The sequence below is a fragment of the Equus caballus genome, chromosome 13 (assembly GCF_041296265.1).
Source record: "Equus caballus isolate H_3958 breed thoroughbred chromosome 13, TB-T2T, whole genome shotgun sequence".
In the NCBI taxonomy this organism is placed as follows: Eukaryota; Metazoa; Chordata; class Mammalia; order Perissodactyla; family Equidae; genus Equus; species Equus caballus.
In genome coordinates this window covers 38042578-38063161 of record NC_091696.1, presented here as the reverse complement: position 1 = coordinate 38063161, position 20584 = coordinate 38042578, and the positions used below count along the sequence as shown (strand labels likewise).

Sequence of the window (20584 nt, the reverse complement as noted above, 5' to 3'; positions counted from 1 at the left end):
GGTATCTCATGGGGTCAGCAGAAGTGGGGAATGCCCTGGCAGAGCTCTCAGCTTGCCTAGCCCCACAGGCCCAGTTTGAGGGGAGGGGAGGATGAGGACACAGAGGTCATCATGTCTGTGTGTGGGCGCTGGGAAGGCAGGTGCAGGGGAAACTTCCAGGCCATCTCAACCCAGCCTTGGAGGTAGGGTGGGGTAGGGGTGGGAGGTGGGGGGGCGGGGGACAGGGGCAGGGTGCCCGCCAGTTGGTGTGCATGTGCACTTACACTGTGTGGTCACCAGGAGGCACTGTGGCCTCATCTGTGACTGAAACTGCTGCTGGTGCTGGTGCTGCTGATGACATCCAGTACTTAATGAGCTCTTATGTGCCCCCTCATCTATCCCTTACAGCAACCTAATGAGTTCAGGACTCTTATTATACCCTTTTTATAGATAAGGAAACAGAGGCCTAAAGAAGTTAAATAAGTTGCCCAGATGCCACAGCGGTGGAATCAGAATGGAGATCTAAGCAGTCTGGCTCCAGAGCATGCACTCATTGACTCTACAGGTGTTAACTGAGCATCTTCCGTATATGAGGCTCTGTGCAATTAATAATGTAAAAATAATAAATCACCAATACTTCTTAAATACCCACTGGCCTTCAGCCAAAAACATACAATAAGAGTAAATATGTATATAGGAAAAAATGTATACATAGGAAAAATGATAGGAATAATGATAAATTTAAACTAGCCAGATGTCTCATATGCATTATCTCATGGAATCTTTACAGAAACCCTGTGAAGAATGAACCTTACTGCCCCCATTTCACAGAGAAAGAAACTGGGGTTAAGAGAGCTTAAGTAAGTTTCCACGGTGTAGAGTGGAGATTGGAAGTCCTGGGACTTGAGCCAGGTCCCATCCTTTTCCAAAGCCGCCATGCGCTTAACCACTGTCGGCTCAAAAGTCAACTTCTCTTTCCTTTCCTTCATGAACATTTACTTTTCAAACCGTATAAGTGGTTGGCACTCAACCTGAGCCCCCCATCTGGTTCTGCGCTGCAGGGGCTGAAGGCGTTTATTGTCCTTACCCCGTAGTTCCCGTCCCAGGACTGAGACCAGCTCACCAAGGAGCAGCAGCAGCACGTGATGTCAGGGACAACCCCATAAAGCATCTGAGGAAGGTGACAAGCGCTAATGGATGGGGCTGGTCCCCCTGAGTGGTTCACAGTGCTCTCCTCCCCAAATCTCATAGGATAACAGAGTGAAGGTTAGGTAGCCAACAGTACTAGCCTTTTCCTCTGGAGGAAAAGCAGTATTTAGCACAGGCTGCTAACAGGAGGGGCCTTTGGTTGTATCATTATGGCCTTTAATGGCTGCACACTTTCAAGGCACTGGTTTCCAAAGGACAGATGCCCCTGGGAGATGCTGCTGCTGATTATGTTGAGCACGGGGCCTCAGCACATGACTTCTTCTTGTCCTTATTACAGTCTTTGGACACAGGCATGGACATTCTCATTTTAATGAAGGAAACCAGCTCAGTGTCACACAGCTGGAAAGCAGCACAGCTGGGTCTTGAGCCCAAGGCTCCTGGCCTGGCCTTCAGGGGCCGTGAAGGGCTCCCCTGCATGGGAGGCTCACACTGGCTTTGCGGAGCAAGCACTTCCTTGGCTGCAGGAAGGATATCCCCTGTTCACGGCCCCCAACCTCTGTCACTTCTCCTTCTCCCCCTCGTCCCTGCTGGAGCTATGATCAGGGTGACCCTGGCGCCCTTCATGGAAGTCCCCAGTCCCTTACAGGCTGGGCCTCTCTTCCGTTCACTTCTAGGCTGGTCTGACTTCCACACCTTCTGTACTGGTCTCTCCTTGTGTAACCAGGTCAGCCCACCTCTGGGGTTCTTTAGGCAGCCAACAGCATCTAAACAGAATTTCATGTGCACTATTGTTTTGTTGTCCTTGTTTTGTTTTTAATGATTTCTTTATATTTATGGTAAAAGACATGGATTTTCTGCTATAACAGTGATAGAATATTTCCTGTTTGCTATAAATTTACATAATAATAAAAAGTGGTGGGATTTAAAGCAATGATTTTAAGCTGCCATGGGTCTGAATGAGTTGGGGAAACTGTGCGCAATCATGCAGAACAGCACCTCAGGGAGCTCAGGACGGGGCCCAGGAGAGATGATCTCCAGTGGGGTTTGTCCTAGTCACCTGGGTCCCTGGGCCCCTGCCCGCCTATGTGGCTCTCCCCACCCATCACTCCTGGTGCTGCCAAGCTCTCTGGGTGTTGTCCCCAGTCCCCCCCAGGAGAGAAGCTGATGAACTTTCTCTCTTAAAATGCTCAATTTCCTGGAAATCGGGAGATCAATCATGAGAGTCAGCTTGGATTTTCCCCCACTGAGGTTTGTAAGGTAAAGCCCATGCTAACAGGTAGCAGGGTGACAGATAAGTGACATGTTCACCACTGTTTCAGGTGTGAAGATGTCTGTTTAATCAAGGATGATTCAGAGATCATACAATCTCATCACACAGAGTGGAATTCCCAGGGCAGATGGAGATGTATTTTATTGCCGTAATGTTATGATCATTGTCATTCATTTCCAATATAATCTTTGACTCTTATTGTTTTGTTTTTTCTGAGGAAGATTGGCCCTGAGCTAACATCTGTTGCCAATCTTCCTCTTTTTGCTTGAGAAAGACTGTCACTGAGCTAATGTCTATGGCAATCCTCCTCTATTTTATGTGGGATATCGCCACAGCATGGCTTGATGAGCAGTGCTAGGTCCATGCCCGGGATCTGAACCTGTGAAGTGCGGGCCGCAGAAGCAGAGCACATGAACCTAACCACTAGGCTACTGGGCCAACCCTTGACTTTTATTCCTAAGGGTACTTCTCAATTCCCAAACTTATGGAAATTTCTAGTCTGTGTTTCTATCATGGATTTACAGCACAATTACATTGTGATCTGAGAACATCCTCTGTGGGATTTCATTTCTCTGAAATATATTGAAATTGGCTTTATATCCAAATAGGTTTAATATTTATTTAATTTTTGTAAATATACCACATGTGCTTGAAAATAATGTATACTCCACAGTTGTTTGGTGTAATAATTTCTCTCTGTATATATTTCTATCAGGCTAAGATGCTTTGCTGTTCTACTCTTCTCCATCCCTACTGATGTTCTGTCTGCTTAGTCTGTGAATTGCTGAGAGGGAGGGTAACGATCTCCTACTCTGCTTGTGTATTTGATTCTTTTTGCAGTTCCGCCATCATTTGTTTTATATGGTTTGCCTCCGAGACTGACTGTGGGGAAACCTGCAGTGTTCCAGAAAGAAGGGGGTTGAATGGGAAGGACCAGAATCACAAGGTCCTGGAAGGTTCCAGAGAGGAACTGTCGTTAGGATCGTGTGTGGTGGGGCATCAGGTCAGGGAGGGGTGTTCTAACAATGAAGTCATATGGGGTCCACTGGGATGGAACAGGGGAAGGCAGGAGATTGGTCAAGAGAGAGTACCACAGTCCCCACTTATCTGAGGGGGAGACGTTCTAAGACCCCCAGGGGATGCCTGAAACTGTGGATAGTACCAAACCCTACATACTCTATGTGCTTTCCTATGCATGCATACCTGTGATAAAGTTTAATCTATAAATTAGGGCCAGTAAGAGACTAACAACAATCACTAATAATAAAATAGAATGATTATAACAATGTACTGTAATAAAAGTTATGTGAATGTGGTTTCTCCCTCAAAGTATCTTATTGTACTGTACTCACCCTTCTTCTTGTGATGACGTGAGATGATACAATGCCTACCTGATGAGGTGAAGTGAGGTGAATGCCATAGGCATTGTGACATGACGTTAGGCTATATTGACCTTCTGACCATACTCAGAAGGAGGATCATTAAGCCATGACCGTATCGATGGTTCGATGTCAGGAGCAGACTATGTCGATGGCTTGGGATGCAACAAAGGGATGATTCATGCCCTGGGTAAGACAGAGCAGGACGGTGAGAGAGTCCATCACGCCACTCAAAACAGTGCACAATTTACAACTTATGAATTGTTTATTTCTGGAATTTTCTATTTCATATTTTTGGGCCACAAGTAACTGAAACCAAGGAAAGTGAAACCGTGGATAAGGGGCACTACGCTACAAAGCATCTGTGTTGCTAAGGCCGCACCCAACAGGAGAAGGCTCAGAGGAGGCTCATCTCCTCCAGCTGCTCCTGAGAGTCCACTTCACCTGCTCCTGTGTCCCACTGACCTGCTGACCTACTGACCTCTCAGGCTTGGTCTGCCCTGTCTCCCCCCACCCCTGCCAGACCTTTGTCTACCCAACTCCCCACCTTTTTGCCACACCCCTCCCTGTCCCCATTCTCAGTTCCAACCCTGCCCACACCCAGACCCCCTCCCCACCCCTGTCCCGCCCCCACCTCCTCCCTGTCACCTTGAGTACCGCCTGAGAGAACCAGGACATGGAGGCGCAGAGGCTGCTCTTCCTCTTGCTGGGGTCTCCTGGTCACCGAAACTCAACTGAGAGTAAACCTCGGACATCAGTGGTTCCTTCCTTTTCATCCTGCTGCTTCACACTGTGGTTTAAATAACAGCTTCTTTGGATTTCTTTGAGGGGAACTCGGTCCTGTCTGCCAACAGGGGACCTAAGTGCAGGTTTCTTGAGCAGCCTGGCCAGGCTCTGGCCCCTGCTGTCCTCGTCGAGTTCTGGGTCAGCCAGCTCTGCTTGTTTTAGGAGCAATACTGTGAAATAGACAGTGAGTTCTGGCTCGCCACTCTAAGAGTTGTGTTTTTGACTAGTTTTGATTCTCATAGTTTTAACCATAGAACATGCAAGATTCCTCTCCTATGCAAATCTTTTATGCAGTTCAGAAATCTGACATTATGTGCCCTGATTCAAAATAAAAATGAATGTTGAAAGAAAATATTATCAATGATTTTAGAGGTTCGGTCTTAAGGGTATTCTATACTTAATTTTTACTGGTAGATTAATTCAAGTGTAGTTATAATAGTATCTGCCTATCTTAGTTATGCTCATATCTATATATACTTCTCTTGTTTATAGTTTGAATATAGAATTTTAATTTTTTCCCATTCATTCATACAGGATTGGGATGTTTTTGGGTATTTTTCAAAGAATTACACCCAAGCATTTCATGCGTGCCCACACTTAAATCCCCAGGTAAGTTTGTAATTTATTTATTTATTTTTGTCAATTACAAACTGGCTTAGAAATTCATAAGTTAAATTCTGTTAACTAACTTTTTTAAATGTTTGAAAGTTTTTTTCAGGAAAATAAAAACCTCTAACACTTTGTAAATCCATTTTTTTTCTGAAACTAGATTGAGGAATAAGTGGTGTAAAAGATGCAGCACTTATTTCAAGAATATAATTTGTTGAATTTTGATATATGTGTACAGCCATGCAGCTATCACCACGATTAAGATAATAAACATATTGAACACGTCTAAAAGGTTCCTCATGCTCCTTCGCCTCCATCTGCCTTCACCCCCTTTTATTCCCACACGCGTTACCTTCAGCCACTGGTGTATAGTCTATAGATTTTTATGTAGTGGAATCATATAGGATTATTTTTAAAAACCTGGATTCTTCAGGTCAGCAATATCATTTCAATGTTTACCCATAACATTTTGTATACTCATAGTTTGTTCCTTTTCATTGCTGTATAGAGCTCCTTGATATGGGATATACCACAATTGACTCATTCTCTACCTGAAAAAAAGCCATGGGGCTGGTTATTTCCCTTTGGTCACGCCCCTTAAAACATAAACCTGGAGTAGCACCTCTGCAGGACTGTCCAGTGTGTACTTGGAGTTTGCAGTTCCATGATGAACTGGTTGAGAAAAAATCCAATTGGGAATGTGCTAAAATTTTTTTAAATATCTAGTACATTAATAACAATTATTTTTGGAATTCTCGTTCAATAGAACAATCACTGACGTGGCATTTTGGTCTTGCTAATTACCACCAACATTTTATTATGGGGATTTTCAAACACACAGCAACATTGGTTCCCTAACGTTTTACTAAACTTGATTTATCATGTATCTACCCATACATTTCTCTACCCATCCATGAGTCCTTCTTATTTTTGATGTATTTCAAATTAAATTGCAGCCATCAGTATATTTCTTCCTAAATATTTCATCATGCCTGCCAGTAACTAGAGTTCAATATTTATTTACATATATTTTTATTTTAATATAAAACTACATAGAGTGAAATATACAAATCTGAAAATACATTCACTGAGTTTTGACAAATATATATACCAGTATAATCCAGCTTCACTCGATATAGAATATTACTGTCTTCCCAGAATGTGCCCTCACTCTCCTCCCAGTCAATCCCTGCCCTCATTGTAGGTTAATTTTGCCTGTTCTAAAATTTCATGTAAATAAACGCGTGCTGTATGTGCTCTTTTGTGCCTGTCTTATCCTGTTCAGCACAGTGTTTCTGAGATTCATTCATGTTGTTGCATGAATTAGTAAATAATTCATTCCCTCTGAGCCATATTCTTTTGGATGAATACTTCTGTTTGTTTAAAGACAGCATTTGGAACTAAGGTATCTAGTTTTCAAGAACATACAGTTAAATCTAGAGCAATCAGTGCAGAACAGTTCTCAGGAGCAGTTTGCACATGCTAAGTGGAAATCTTTGTCTTTATTTGCATTAAATGTAATAGAATTAAAATCTAAGATCTTAGAGGAATTACGCATATTTGTACCATATACATTATCACCACTTTTGTTTATACAAGCCTCAAAAGTTGATTATTTCTGATTAAAGTCATATTTTTCTTGACTTTATGTTTTTTGTCTTATGTTGATCTTTAAGTGATAAAATTCAAATTATCAAAAGAAGGTTGTGATTGAGAGAGATGCTGGCCCAGCGTTAGACACAGGAACCGGTAGGGTCCCAGGTGAACTGGAAATTGAGCTCTGCTTCAAGATGCCTACAGTCACAGGGCCTGACAACACTGCCAGCCGCTAAAGAAACGTGCGAGTGCCAGTTCTGATCTTTCCTGAAGCAGTGGAATCCACTGGGGACATCTGAGGGGCGCGGTCACCTCTCAGACACTACTTTAGAACAACGAATCTTTGTGACTGCTATATGTTCAGTTTCTTTGAGACTTTCTATTATTTCATTTACTTATGTTAACATTATTTTTATTCCACCTGTTTGATATTCTGCCCAACCATTTCCATCCTGGCCCTGAATTTTATGTTTTCTTTGGCAGCTTGTCGTTATTACTGCCTACCTGCAAATTGCTCTATTGGCCATTTACTGCTGGAAGAAGCTCTTCGCTGTGAGTATATTACAGTACTTTGTAGGTAGACTTTGATTCCTAAATATGCAGGGGTTTCTTATAGTCACTGGGCCTTTCATTTGTTTCCTTTCAGATTATTAACAAGAATACAAATTAATGTTTGAAACTGAAGCAACCTTGTAAAATATTCTAATCTTTTTTAGTAAAGAACTCAGTAAACAACTATAAACTCCATAAGAAAACTTCAAGCTTGAAATCCTTTCTATCAAAAAGAAATAATAAATTTTAATTGCTTGATAGGCTCTTTCATACACTGTTAGAGAATTGTGAAGTCTCGTAACCATTCTTAGATACAGGTTAATAGTATGTATCTGAAACCTTAAAAATGTTCATTTTCTTTTCTTGAGTATAATTCCACTTCTCATAATCCACCCTCAGGAAATAACCAGGCATGCAGTTAAAGATCTTGTATGAAGATATTTAATAGGACAGTATTGATTATAGTGAAAATATAGCAGCAACCTAAATGACACTTAGTAGGAGAATTGTTAAATTATTGTGCATCCACACAGTGAAATGCAGTCGGCCCTCTGTATGTGCAGGTTCTGTATCCATGGATATGGAGGACCAAGTAAGGGATCTGAGCATCCTCTGATTTTGGGATCCGCTGGGGGATGGATACCAGATCGCTGGAACCAATCTCCTGAGGATACTGAGGGGTGACTGTATCGGGCAGCTTTTAAAATTTGTATGTTTCAAAGACATTTCAGGAAATGGACAATGCTATTGTCAAGTGGAAAAACCAGAAACCATGAGTTTCTATACACTGTAGTTAAAAATGTATATGCTTCTATATATACCTAGAATGAAAAAAATTGCTACATGAAAACACCATAGAATGATAAGAAAAAGTGCTTATCTTTAAGGGACAAGGTAATTTTTAACATTTTTTCTAATGCATCTGTTTGCAAAATTTCCTGACTTGATTATGTACTATGGTGCTTAGCAAATTTCTTCTTCTTTGAAAAGCATTTTATTCACCAAACATGTATAACAATCTTTTATCAATAGACCAGGATGAAACTCGAAGACATGGTTAGACGAAGACCAACCTTAGGCCCTAGTTAATTGATATGCATAACTCACCTTAATGAAGTGAAATGGTTTCTGACACCAGGCAAATGTTCACATTTTGTCATATTCACTTGTCTTCCCACACATTCATGTCCGAGGCATCCTTGGACTTGATTTATATTTTAAGTCCTTTTAATGTGTTAATTGTGGAGGGCAGGACGTGACTATATTTGGTGATGGTCCCAACCAATGCCTCAGTTATCTAACATAACTGGGAACAAATTGTTCTGCATAAATGAGCTTTGCAGATGACTGAAACTGATGAGTTAAAGTGGCAGAGTTTTAGGTACAAAAGTTCTAAAATTGAGAACAGATTTCTGGACTTCATAATTGTAATGGACCTATCATTGTAAATGAATTTTTCCCCATGCATATTGCTTGGGAAATTCCTTGAAAGCAAACGTCTTTCTCCTGGGTTCCTGGGATATCTTCTTCCCCCTCGCCCAAGGAATTCCTTCAGAAGAAAGAGAATCAGAGTACAACAGAGCTTGGAGCGGGAGAAGGGGAAAGCACTTCATGTTCCCACTGCTTCTCTCATCTGAAACGCCCCTCTGCTCTGATTTTCAGGAGACTGTTGTCTTGGTCCTGATCCTGCCCCTCAGCTGAATTACTTGACTCTTGAATCCTCCTCCTTCCTCTCAGTTGCCATTCATCGCTCCTCCTGCTTGTCACTGCCTGTGGGTAGGGTGTCATCAGGTAGAGGAAGCTCACTGTCTGCTGAGCAGGATACAATGTTAGAGGAACATCCTTGACTTTCCCGTTGGCCTTCTCTGGATGCATTTCCCGTGATAACATATTATAAGTGGTGTTTCGATACTGCAGTGATATTCTTGTCAAGTTTTTCAGGCTGAACTCAGCATCTGATGACCATTTATAACTTTTGATCGGGGAAATATGTTCTAGAGGCCAAGAAAGTGTGTCTTTCCATGTTGTTTAATTGGGGCCCTGCCTGGGTTTCACTGAGCTGTAATTCAGTGATGTCTTCAGGAGATGACTCAGGTTTGGGAAGACTTTTTGCTTTTTCTGGAATGTTAGCTCTCATTACGTTGTTGCTTGTCCATTTTCTCTAGCCGTCTCCCACTCCATTTCTAATTTGACAACCTTTGTCGTTAGTGATCTGGGAAAGGTATAGGACCCGATTTGTTAGAATTGTTTGTCAGTTCAGTGAATAGTCAACACTGAATAAAAGATTTCTAAGGTGTTTCTGGTGAGTGAAAAGGCATATGTTAGTCCAAAAGTTTTGCCTTTATTTTTGTTTTCTTGGAGGCTTTGAAAACAGTCCTTGATTCTGGACTTTATTATGGCTCTTGGCATTGACAAACAGAATGCCAGGTAAATGGTGCATTAGCATATTAATGTTAAAATGTCTGCCATTTCCATTATTAAAGTGAAGTAGATTGGTGTGCATTTAGTAGAACGTAACTAGAGCTTTTGTTCCAAAATAAGATATTTACTTTAATTCTCTTTATTGGAGATGGTTTATGAAATATCACCAATTAAATAGGAAATTCTTTCTATTGATTATAATTCTATGAATTTATTTTGCTGAACTACAACATTATTATAATACAATTGGATTACAGTTTTGACTGTATGGCCAGGAACTGTAGGTTTGTTTTAAAAATGACATGTTTTTACATCAATTTTGCTTCTCCTTCTTCTAGGAATGCCCTCCGGTGCATGAAGGTAAGATTTCAGGCTTCTGTTTTCTTTGTAATATTTTCTCAAGACAGATGTTTGATGTGGGTTCTAATTCAGCTAGAAGTAAATACATTGACTTCTCAGGTCTGGTTGGCCTCTTAACTCTTGACAATTTTACTACTCCTGGTTTGCAGCCTAAATGAAGACATAGACTGAGTTGCCACCTATTGAAGTGGGAGACCGAGAGGAGGAACAGATCACATGAGTAGTGAGAAGGGGAGGAGTTTAACTCTGCTTAGAAATGTTTAGGAAGCCAGTGATGACATGAGTCTGAAATTTGGCCGGAGTGCTTTGACCTAACAATTGGGGGAATGTAAAGATGATCGAGATTCTATATGAGCCTATCAAGAAGCTTAAGGCTTAGAGAAGAACCTAACTACTGCCAGGCAAAGTGTGTGTCACAACAGAGGTTGAAACCATGTGTTCTGAGTCTTCAGTGGAAGGAGCCCCTAAAGCCAGTGGAGAATGAGGCAAAGTGAATAGGATGCAAAGTGGGGCTAATGCATTCTGCATCGGCTTCGTAGACTGTGACGATTAAGTGATGCTGTCTGTTGAGAACCAGGGTGGCTGTCGGGCACACAATAGGCCCTTAAAAGCTGGTGTCTCTTATGGTGACTGGAGCATTGGTGGTAGGGAGAAGTGTGGCCTCAGGGCAGCAGAGCTGTCATGTCATGCAAATAGAAGATAAGTTTGTACTTTGGGGTCAAACAGTAGAATTAAATGCCTGTCAGAAGATTCTGGAATCCTGGGTCATGTTCTAGGTGCTTTATACGTGTCATCCACCTGTAAGGTGAGTGTTTCATGTGTGTTGTTTACCTATATGGTGGGTGGTAACATTTGCATCTTTGTGGTGATATATCTTGTGACAGAGAAATTGTGAGTTATCCAGGTCCTGTAATGACCAAGTGGTAAAGCTGAGACTGTACTCAAGTGTGTTTGATTCCAAAGACCTTGTCCTCCTGAGCCACCCACCCTGGTTCTCATGAAAGGGAATCTGCTGGGCCGCAGAAAGGCATTGGAGGCCTTTGAGTAGCCAGTCAAGTGACATTTAGAAGAATCTCTCGGGATAATTTTTTTTTTTTTGAGGAAGATTAGCCCTGAGTTACATCTGCTGCCAATCCTCCTCTTTTTTTGCTGAGGAAGACTGGCCCTGAGCTGACATCCATGCCCATCTTCCTCCACTTTATATGTGGGATGCCTACCACAGCATGACTTGACTAGCGGTGTCAGGTCCGCACCTGGGATCCGAACCGGGGAACCCCGGGCCGCTGAAGTGGAACATGCACACTTAACTGCTGCACCACCGGGCCGGCCCCTCTCTGGATAATTTTAAAGGCCAGGTGGAAGTAGGGGAAACCTGTAGGAAGTCAGGTGTTTTGTTTTCTTTTCATTTTGAGTTTTGTTTTTTGGGTTTTTTTCTTTTTTAAATTTTTTAAATTTATTTTTATTTATTTAATTTTTTTTGAGGAAAATTAGCCCTGAGCTAACATCTGCTGCTAATCCTCCCCCCCTTTTTTTTTTTTTGCTGAGGAAGACTTGCCCCGAGCTAACATCCATGTCTGTCTTCCTCTACTTTATATGTGAGACGCCTGCCACAGCATGGCTTGACAAGAAGTGCATAGGTCCACACCAGGGATCCGAACCAGCAAATCCCAGGCCACCGAAGTGGAATGTGTGAACCTAACTGCTGTGCCACCGGGCCAGCGCCTTGATTTTTGTTTTTTAACACATTTACACTGATCTATTTATTTTATTTGATAATTTGAGGACGGAATATAAGTACATCGGTTGCTTGATTTTTCGCTTGTTTCTCCTCTGGTGATGACAGGGCTGTTTGAACTGTTCATATTTTCTAAGAATATTGCTTAATGATGGGATGTTAGACTAAGACATTTTATTGTGTTTCCCCATCTTTGAAAAAAGGTTAAATAGGAATCTCATTGAAATAGGGTTCTTACTTCCATATTTGTTTCCTACATTTAAAAGGCCACTAACTAAGCCTTGCTTTCGTCAGGGACCATAGTCCCGCTGAAAAGTTATTTATACTTATAGTGCCAATAAGGTGCTTTTGCTGTTGACGTATTGTGGTAATTTAATTTTATTGGTTTTAGTAATAATCTTAGAAATGGTTTTCATCTCTTTATGATTAATTTCCATCACCTTTCAAGGGAGATAAAGCAATGCATGCAAGACATAGCCTATTTAAAAACAGACATAGCCACGTATGAAAAAAAGGTATAATCATCCTTTGATTTTTCTTTTCATGGCTTCACGTTGAAGTAATTCCACTTTCTTCTAGTTCACTTCTTTTGCTGTCTCTTCCTTCATCCTAGTGTCCCGTTTCATTACATTGTATAACAGTCTAAATTCCAAGCAAGCATCTTAGAAAGTACCACTTTTCTTATTTTAGTAAGGACTTACCCACGGGAGACAGGTTCTGCTATCACTGTAATTAATATTCTTGACTTCTGAATCCTTTATCATATATTTGTGTAGATCAAAGAAGCAAAGCCTAAAAGAATTGAGGGTAAAAAAATCTCTTCTTTTCCTAGATTACACTTTAAAAACAGAAGTACAAGTAATGGGGAACTATGACTAATGTCTATTTGTTTTGTTGAAGAATAACCTCGAATCACTTGAACGCACTAATGAAATCCTTAATAGCATCATTCAAAGTATACATGTGAAGTTGCAGTCAGATAGAGACCGGAACATCAAGAGTCAGGACTTGGTGGGGCTGGTCTGTAGCCTAGTGGTTAATAACAGTGTGCTCCACTTTAGTGGCCCAGGTTCAGTTCCCAGGTGTGGACCTACACCACTCATCAGTGGCCATGCTGCGGCAGTGACCCACATGCAAAATAGAGGAAGATTGGCACAGATCTTAGCCCAGGGAGAATCTTCCTCAAGCAAAAACAGGAAGATTGGCAACCGATGTTAGCTCAGGGTGAATCTTCTTCAGCAAAAAAGAAAAAAAAAGAATCAGAACTTGGGAGAGTTTTGCTACTAAGCTATGACCCTAATTTGGCTTTTGAGACTTTTTGTTCATTGGATGAATTGAGCCCTGCATTCCTCCATGCTGTTCACTGCTGTTTCAAGTACTAATACCACAATGCCTTTTTAAATTTAAGGACTTAGGAAGAATTTTTTTGGTTTTTACATCCTTTATCATTCAGCTCTCCCTTCCCTCCAAGAAACATAGAACTGAGAAATTGTAGGAGAGAGTATTGGAGACTTCTAGCCATGTTGAAAAGTCCTATCCCTCTTAATGTGGAGCAGAGAACTTTCAAGGTGAATCTGGTGACAATATTTACCTTCCACTACAAAAGGCTGTTCATTTGAGCTGTTTGGCTGCAAGATTTGTGACATTTGTGTTTGGCTTCAAGGCAGTGACATGTGTGATGACAATAATGTATTGCCTGGGATGGCCATTCCCAGCAGGGCAAGCAGCTTGAGCAGGGAGTGTGAAAGCAGCATGAGGTCCACGCAGAACCACTGCGTGTTTTCCAGTCACACAGTGTGGGCAATGCAGTTGTCCTCACCAAGATGTCACTGTTGCCAGACAGCCCTTGGTTCATAATCTAAATAGAGGTACTTATTTCCCTTGGGTTTCTGAAAGTTCTGGATCTGTGTGACAGAAAAAAAAACCTGGAGGTTTAGAGATTTTACTTGGTGCTTTCAGGATGCTATGTCTGCCTGGGTTTATCGTGCCCGCGTGAGATTGAGAGTGCAGACAGGATCTAGATCAGCCGAGTGGCTGCCTTGGCCTTCAGTGAGTCGGACTCTTTGTGGGGGATTCAAGGTTGATCAGCAGCCACCCCTGCTGGACCCCTCTCACCACATCCCTGCATCCTCCAGTCACCACCCCTGACTGTCAGCTTTGCATCTCTCCAAACTTGCCACACAGTATCCCAATTCTTTGCCTGTGCTCCTACTGTCTCAGCCCCTAAGACCAGCACTCGGTGGGGCCTACTCAGAGCCTCAGCCCGGTTGTCTGTGAGAGGGGGTAATACTGGCTTCTGAGGTCATTGTGAGGAAGACAAGACTAAGTACATAATGAAAGTGTCTTGCAAAATGGCTGGGACATGTTGGCACTCACCATTCTCACTGTTCAAATGAAAATATCTCCACACAGAAGATTATCAGAAGATGGTCACTGAAGTACATTCAACTAAACTAAGGGCGTAAGAGCTCAGGCCCAGAGATGCACAATCCTTGTTTCAAAGATAAGGCAAAGACACCCCCCCCCCCTTTTTCCTAGTGAAATTCAGGAACTTCCAGTCAAAAAATGAAAGATAATTTTGAGAATATGTGAGTTCATAGATCTATACCTGAGATCCAAAGGCAATTATTTTCCATTAAATATGCAACCACACAGTAAAGTGCTCATCAGAAGCCACAGATATATTACAGAAGACAAATGTATACAGGACAAAATAAGATCACATTGAAATAACCCCAAATCTCTTTGCCTTACAGGACGATCATTTTGAAAGAGGAGTCTGAGCCGTGATAAAAAGGCTATGGCAATTGATTATGGTTTTCCCCACCCAATCCTGCCCCCTCCACATTTATCTTTCCTATTGTCTCCCCTAATACACCCTTTATGGTTCTAACTCAGTGTCAGCGTCTGCTTTTTGGAGGACCAACCGACTCACTCCAGGGAGTGTACACAGTGTGAGTCTTGTACGCGCAGTTCAAAAACAGGCAGAAACCATGGGAATGAGGCAGAAGCAAGGTTATTTTGGGAGGGGTACTGTTGACTGCGAGGGGCCTGAGAAGTCCTTCTGTGGTGGTGGACACATCCTACATCTGGATCTGGCTGTGGTTGTGTTTGTTCAGTCAGTAAATACTCACATGGTGCCTGCCAGTCCCAGGGGTGTCTGGTGATCAGAGAGACAGCTATCTGTCCCCAGGAAGTGGCCGATTTCTGATGGTGGGGAATAGATGAGGAACCGGGAGTGGCTCCAGGAGACCAGTGAAGAGGCCCTGCGGTAATCCAGGTTTTGTGCCCTTCACCCAACTTGCCAGCTGCCCCCCAATAGCACCAAGTCCAGGAGGCTTTGTGGGGAGTTGATGGAAGCACAGTTTTTTGTAAGTCCCATGAGGTCCCATAATCCTCCCATGATTTCCTTACTGAGGGATGGGCAGGGCAGAGATCAATGGCATGGGACCCCCCACATACCTCAAGGAGAAGGTGCTGGGGTGGAAAGAGCTGGCTCCCTCCAGGTCCCCCAATCCAATCCATTCTGCTCCCGCAGCCCGTGGAGGCTGAAGGGCCCTCCCTCCTTCCAAGCAGGAGTAAGTGGCCAGCCCTTCATCAGTTCTGGGGTTGAGACCAGACCAAAAGGTCAAGGTCTGACTGTGCACATGCTGCCCAGGAGTAGCCGGGAACAACGGCACAGCAGTAAACCTCAGCATGAACAGACTCTTAACCACATTCTCATTCACTGTGAGCAGAACCTGGGCCAAAACATGTCAGGGAGGGTGTGGAGGTGAGGGTGGTGGTGTCTGTGGTCCTGGACAGGACTGCACTGGAGCAGAGGGTGTGAGGGCCTGGGGAGAGAGACAAGAAAGAGACAGGCAGGGGGAGAGTGAGTGATGTTGGGGTGGGGAGTGATTAAGTCCTAGAGAGTGACAGGGAGTCAGAAGGAAACAGGACTAGAGAGAAGCAGAGACAAGAGGAAGCAAGGAGGAAAGGGGGGAGCTGGGCTAGGGTGGGTGGAGGGGGAGCGATGGGCCAGGCTGGAGTGGCTCTGTGAGGGGACCCAGAGTGGAGGGGGCAGAAAGGCAGGAATCCTTGGCTTCGGGATTCCCTGAGCTCCTGAGTTCCCTGTGACGTCCCTGGGGCCGAGCACTGCAGGGGCCATCACACTTGGAAAGGTGGGTGCCTCCCATTTTGCCTGGGGCTACTGGGTAGAGCCTCTGGGTCTGTCACTGATGGGGTGGCTTCTGGGAGAGAAGGCTGATATGAGGCAGGTTTACCCTGCAGCCTGCCCTACAGGGAGGCGACCTTGAGCAGTCTCCCTCACTGCCTGAGTCCCTGCTGCATTCCCTCCCACACCAGCTGGGCCTGCATTATCTTCCAAAACTTGGCACCAGGTTGGGGGAGTGTTGGAACTTCTCATCTCCTGCCTTACATCTTCACACACTCACCTCAGATTCCAGCCAGGGCTCTGGCAAATGGTTCCATGCAGGTTTTCATCGGATTCACACATCACTGGCTTCCAGCCATGCTCACCACAGGACAATACTCAACCACTGGGCACAGGAACTGGTGGATAAATGCCTCTCCCTTTTGCCCCTCAGGTAGACAATTCTGATATGCTTTCTAGATGGATCCCTAGAGATCCCTTTGGATTAAACTCAAAATACCTTCAGTGTGTGGATATCTGGATAACATGCCCTTATTCTCGCTTTCCTTCCTTCTTCACTCTCCCTATTCCTCACTTTGTTCCCTGGATACACTTCTCCAGGTAATCCACCTGCTCCCAAGCCCTGGGATCAGGTTCCCTTTAAGGGATTTGTAATCTGTCCATGAAACTTCTGAGAATTTGCCCTGCTCCCTCCCACCCAGGATGCTCTTCCTCACCTGTCACCTGGTGACTCCTGTTCATCCTTCAGGTCTCAGGGCAAGCAGGACCTTCTTAGGGACAGCTTACTTCATCCTCTGAAAGAAGTCACCTCCTCTGTAATAATCTTCACATAATCCTGGTCCTTCCCGTCTGAGCCCTTAGTTCAGTTCCACGATTCTTTGATTAAATCTGTTTGCTCCACCAGACTATAAGCCCCATGAAGGCAGGGCTGTGTGTGTTTTGTCTTACCATGATGTCCTCGTGCCTAGAAGAGTGTAGGCTTTCCATCAATGTTTGTGGAATGAATGAATGCATAAATGAATCAGAAACCAGGGCCCAGACGTAAATGGGGAGGCCCTTCTCAAAGTTCTGCCATCTGTTCTGTAGCACAGTCATGCTCGAATCTGGGTCTTCTGACTCCTAATTCAAAGGATCACCAGACCCACATTTTTTAAGCATTTCAGAGGAAAAGATGATAACTTATTCGGACATTCCTGTCGTATAGCTTGGTCATCCTTTTTATCTAAGATGTAAGTAACACTATGAAATATCAAAGCATGCATTGCATCATTCCCTGGCACAATCATTACAATGAGTTGCTGTTATGAATGAGTGGAAGGAGCAGGGAGGCAGTGCTGCCGCTCTCAAGAATGAGGTGGGACTTCTGGGGAGGCTGGCAGCCAGACTGGTAGACGCCACCGTGGTCTGTTGGTGCCTGCTGAGCTAGTATGGATGTCCCCAGTGCTGCACTCACCGCCTTGGGCTCCAGCACCCCTAAACTCATGGGGGCCCTGGCTTCTTTGGACCCCCTTGCCCTGGCACAGACTCTAAAGCTCCTGCTTTTCTTTCTGTTTGCGGCCTGCCTTTGCCACTAGAAATGCAGCCCAGCTCTGAAGTGCAGCCTGACTCGTTGGGACCACCAATCCCTACCCAATGACCCCACACCTGCCCCAGGGATCAAACTCAGACCTTCAGGCTCCAAACCTTGGGCTGGACTTCTTCTTAAAGGACAGTCAGATGAGGAGCCTCCTGGCCTATTCAGCGTGTGCGTAAATTCTTTCTGATAATTTTAAGAATGACTCCATAAACATTTACTCTTTCTCCTCAGAAAGAAACAGTCATCCTCAGAGTTTGGCATGTGCTTCTGACACCTTCTTTCTTATGACAACCCACTGAGGCCACTGCACTTACATGGCAGCAACCCACACATACACATTCACACAACCCTTCCACACTGAGAACAGACATAGCTTTGCACAGCCTCCAAATGAACATACAACACTTCCACACCTGAAACCTGAAACTACACCCTCCACAAATACCAGTGACAATAAACACCTGGAATAGACCCTGATCTCTCAACCCATGCCGACGTACACACATATACAAACCCTGAACACAGACTCCCCACTCTGTTCTTCTACCAGTTACAAACACTCTCCTATCTCCTAGCCCTAACACCTCCTCCAGGCCCCTCGGACAATCTTTTGAAATTTGCTGGAAAAATCGGGATTCTGATGGAGGTGACTGTTAAATAGTTGGGCAAGTTTTTGATGCTTCTCCCACCATCACTCCCTCACCACACTGTAGCCACACACACACACATACACACACACCCCAAAATGACCATACACCCTGTAACAACATGCAAATACTGACAACACACACACAGACTTCCCAAATACCTATAGACCTTGTGACCACACATAAACACTGATACAAAACACCTGCTCTGATCACATATGCCCCTCCTGACCACACATTCTCAGGTCTTACAGTATTAATCCACCTTCTTACCACACACAAACATTGACCACACTTATGTATTTATTTCACATTTGTCCAGATCTCACACAACCATAAACTCTCTAAGCACAGCAAACGTCAGTACACACCCACACACAAATGAATGACTGTTTACCTTCAGATGAGAACAAATACTAAAAATGTGCACACACCACCTAGTAACATACCCACCACACACACAGATCACACGACAACTGAACACACTCCCTGACTACACACAGAAACTCACACTAAGAGAACCTTGACTGAGCATGTGTGGGCTTTGATCATGGAACATCTGACACTTCAGTCTCTACAAAAATACCCAGGGTGAGAGTGGGAGGCCTGTGCAGAGGGACAAAATGTGAGGTGCAGTTAGGTTGCACTTGCATACAGTGCACCAGAGCCTTGCAGAGCTGGTTGCTACGAGGACATGTGCAACAAGAGAGGAGAGGCAAAGAGGATCTAAAACAGTGCCTAAGAGATTCTGTTATAAACCTGTCTCCACAAAGAGAATGGAGAGATTCTCTAACTAGTCTCTGAGGAGAATGCATCAAGGATTTCATGTGATTCATTTTAATGTGTTGAAGGAGAATTGTTCCTGAAAGACAGTCAGTATTGCTGGCAAAATTCCTATGTAAATGCTTCTCTCTATAAAAATAACATATATCTATTTTTTGGATTAAAACAACAGGGTAAAATCATTTCAGTTTTATCTATGACAGAGTATCTTGTATTAGGCAAACTCTCCAAAAACAAACAGCTGTAAAAGCTGAAAAAGTCCATAAAACCAGACAAAACAAGACTTGAAGGGCTGCCTTCTCTGAGAAAAGAGACGCATGATGATGCGAGCCCCACGCCACACTGTCCTCTCCCCTGTGGCATTTGCCTGTTCTCTAGGTGGGAGAATTGATTTTGAGCAGAAACGGCAGTTGTGCTGGGTCGAGGGGAAAGAGGTGGATGGAACTTCTGCTTCCAGAGGGGATGTAGAAAGGAGGGGCATGGCAACAAGTGGGAAAAATGAAACATTACCAAACGTATATGTTTTAGAACATGAGAGGGATATGGGAGGAAGTAAAGAGGACCAGACGGACCACACTTTCAGAGAGAGAAGGGCCATTGCTCTGTGAATGAGGTCACAGGTCTTCTCATACCAGAGGAATCTTCTTTGCACATTGAGGATCAGGCTTTTTCCAGGCAGAAGGATGCTACTAGCAGACAAGGAAATGAGCAGGTATTTTGATGTTGGCTGGAGGGATGGGATGGAATCTAGAAGAGCCCCTAACACATTACTGGGATCCCCCTAGGGACATTAGCTCTGGCCCTGGAACAGCACCTGAGGCTGGAGATCAGGGTGAAAAGGCTGTGTAAGCCGCCCACAGTCTCAGAGAGCATGGGGACAAATCTAACTACAGGGGAGTCTCTAATAAGCACAGTAAACATGTGAGCACTGGAAACCTGTGGTGGGTGACTCCGAAATGAGCTGACACTCACCCCCAATGCAGCCCAATCGCTGATTGGAAAGAGGTGAAGGGGTACCGATCTGCCTAAAAGATGGAAGGACCAAGCTCTCTTAGGAAAACAACTTCAGTCTCTATTTGTGAACAGAACCCAGCAGGGCCAGGAAGATCCAGGCCATGGGAGTGAGAGAAGAGCATCAAACTCTCCTCTGAGAATAATGACATACATTTCAAAAGACTGGGGAAATCCATACCCACCTGTGCTTGCGGGTCAATCACCCAGCCACCAGCCACCCTGTGTACCTTTGATTTCCTCTCATGGGAGTAGGCAGAGCACAATGTCTGATATGTACTTTCATATCAAAATGATGAGATAAGTGTGTACTTTCTTGGTAAGTTCTAGAATCAATAAAATAGAGTGTTAAGCAGCAAAGAGTATAACGCGATTAAATTATCTTGTTTTTCAAGTGATCTCAAACAGAAAAGGAAAATGACAGAGATGATGGATGTCTCCTGGGAACAACATTTTTATATAATAGCCTAATTGCTTCTGGGAAGTTCAGGGTTGGCCTAGGCAGCTCTTAAAATTCAGATGTTTCAAAGGCATTGCAGGAACATGGGCAATGGTCTTGGTCTAATGTTAGAAAACAT

At 43.8% G+C, this 20584-nt stretch overlaps 1 long non-coding RNA gene across 1 annotated transcript; it reads left to right on the top strand.

Moving 5' to 3' along the window:
• Positions 1–5095: 5095 nt before the first annotated feature.
• LOC138917207 (uncharacterized) lies at positions 5096–14729 on the top strand. The gene is made up of 4 exons (XR_011424909.1): positions 5096–5172; positions 7252–7320; positions 10080–10101; positions 14593–14729. It is a non-coding gene; the product is annotated as an uncharacterized lncRNA (long non-coding RNA).
• Positions 14730–20584: the final 5855 nt, after the last annotated feature.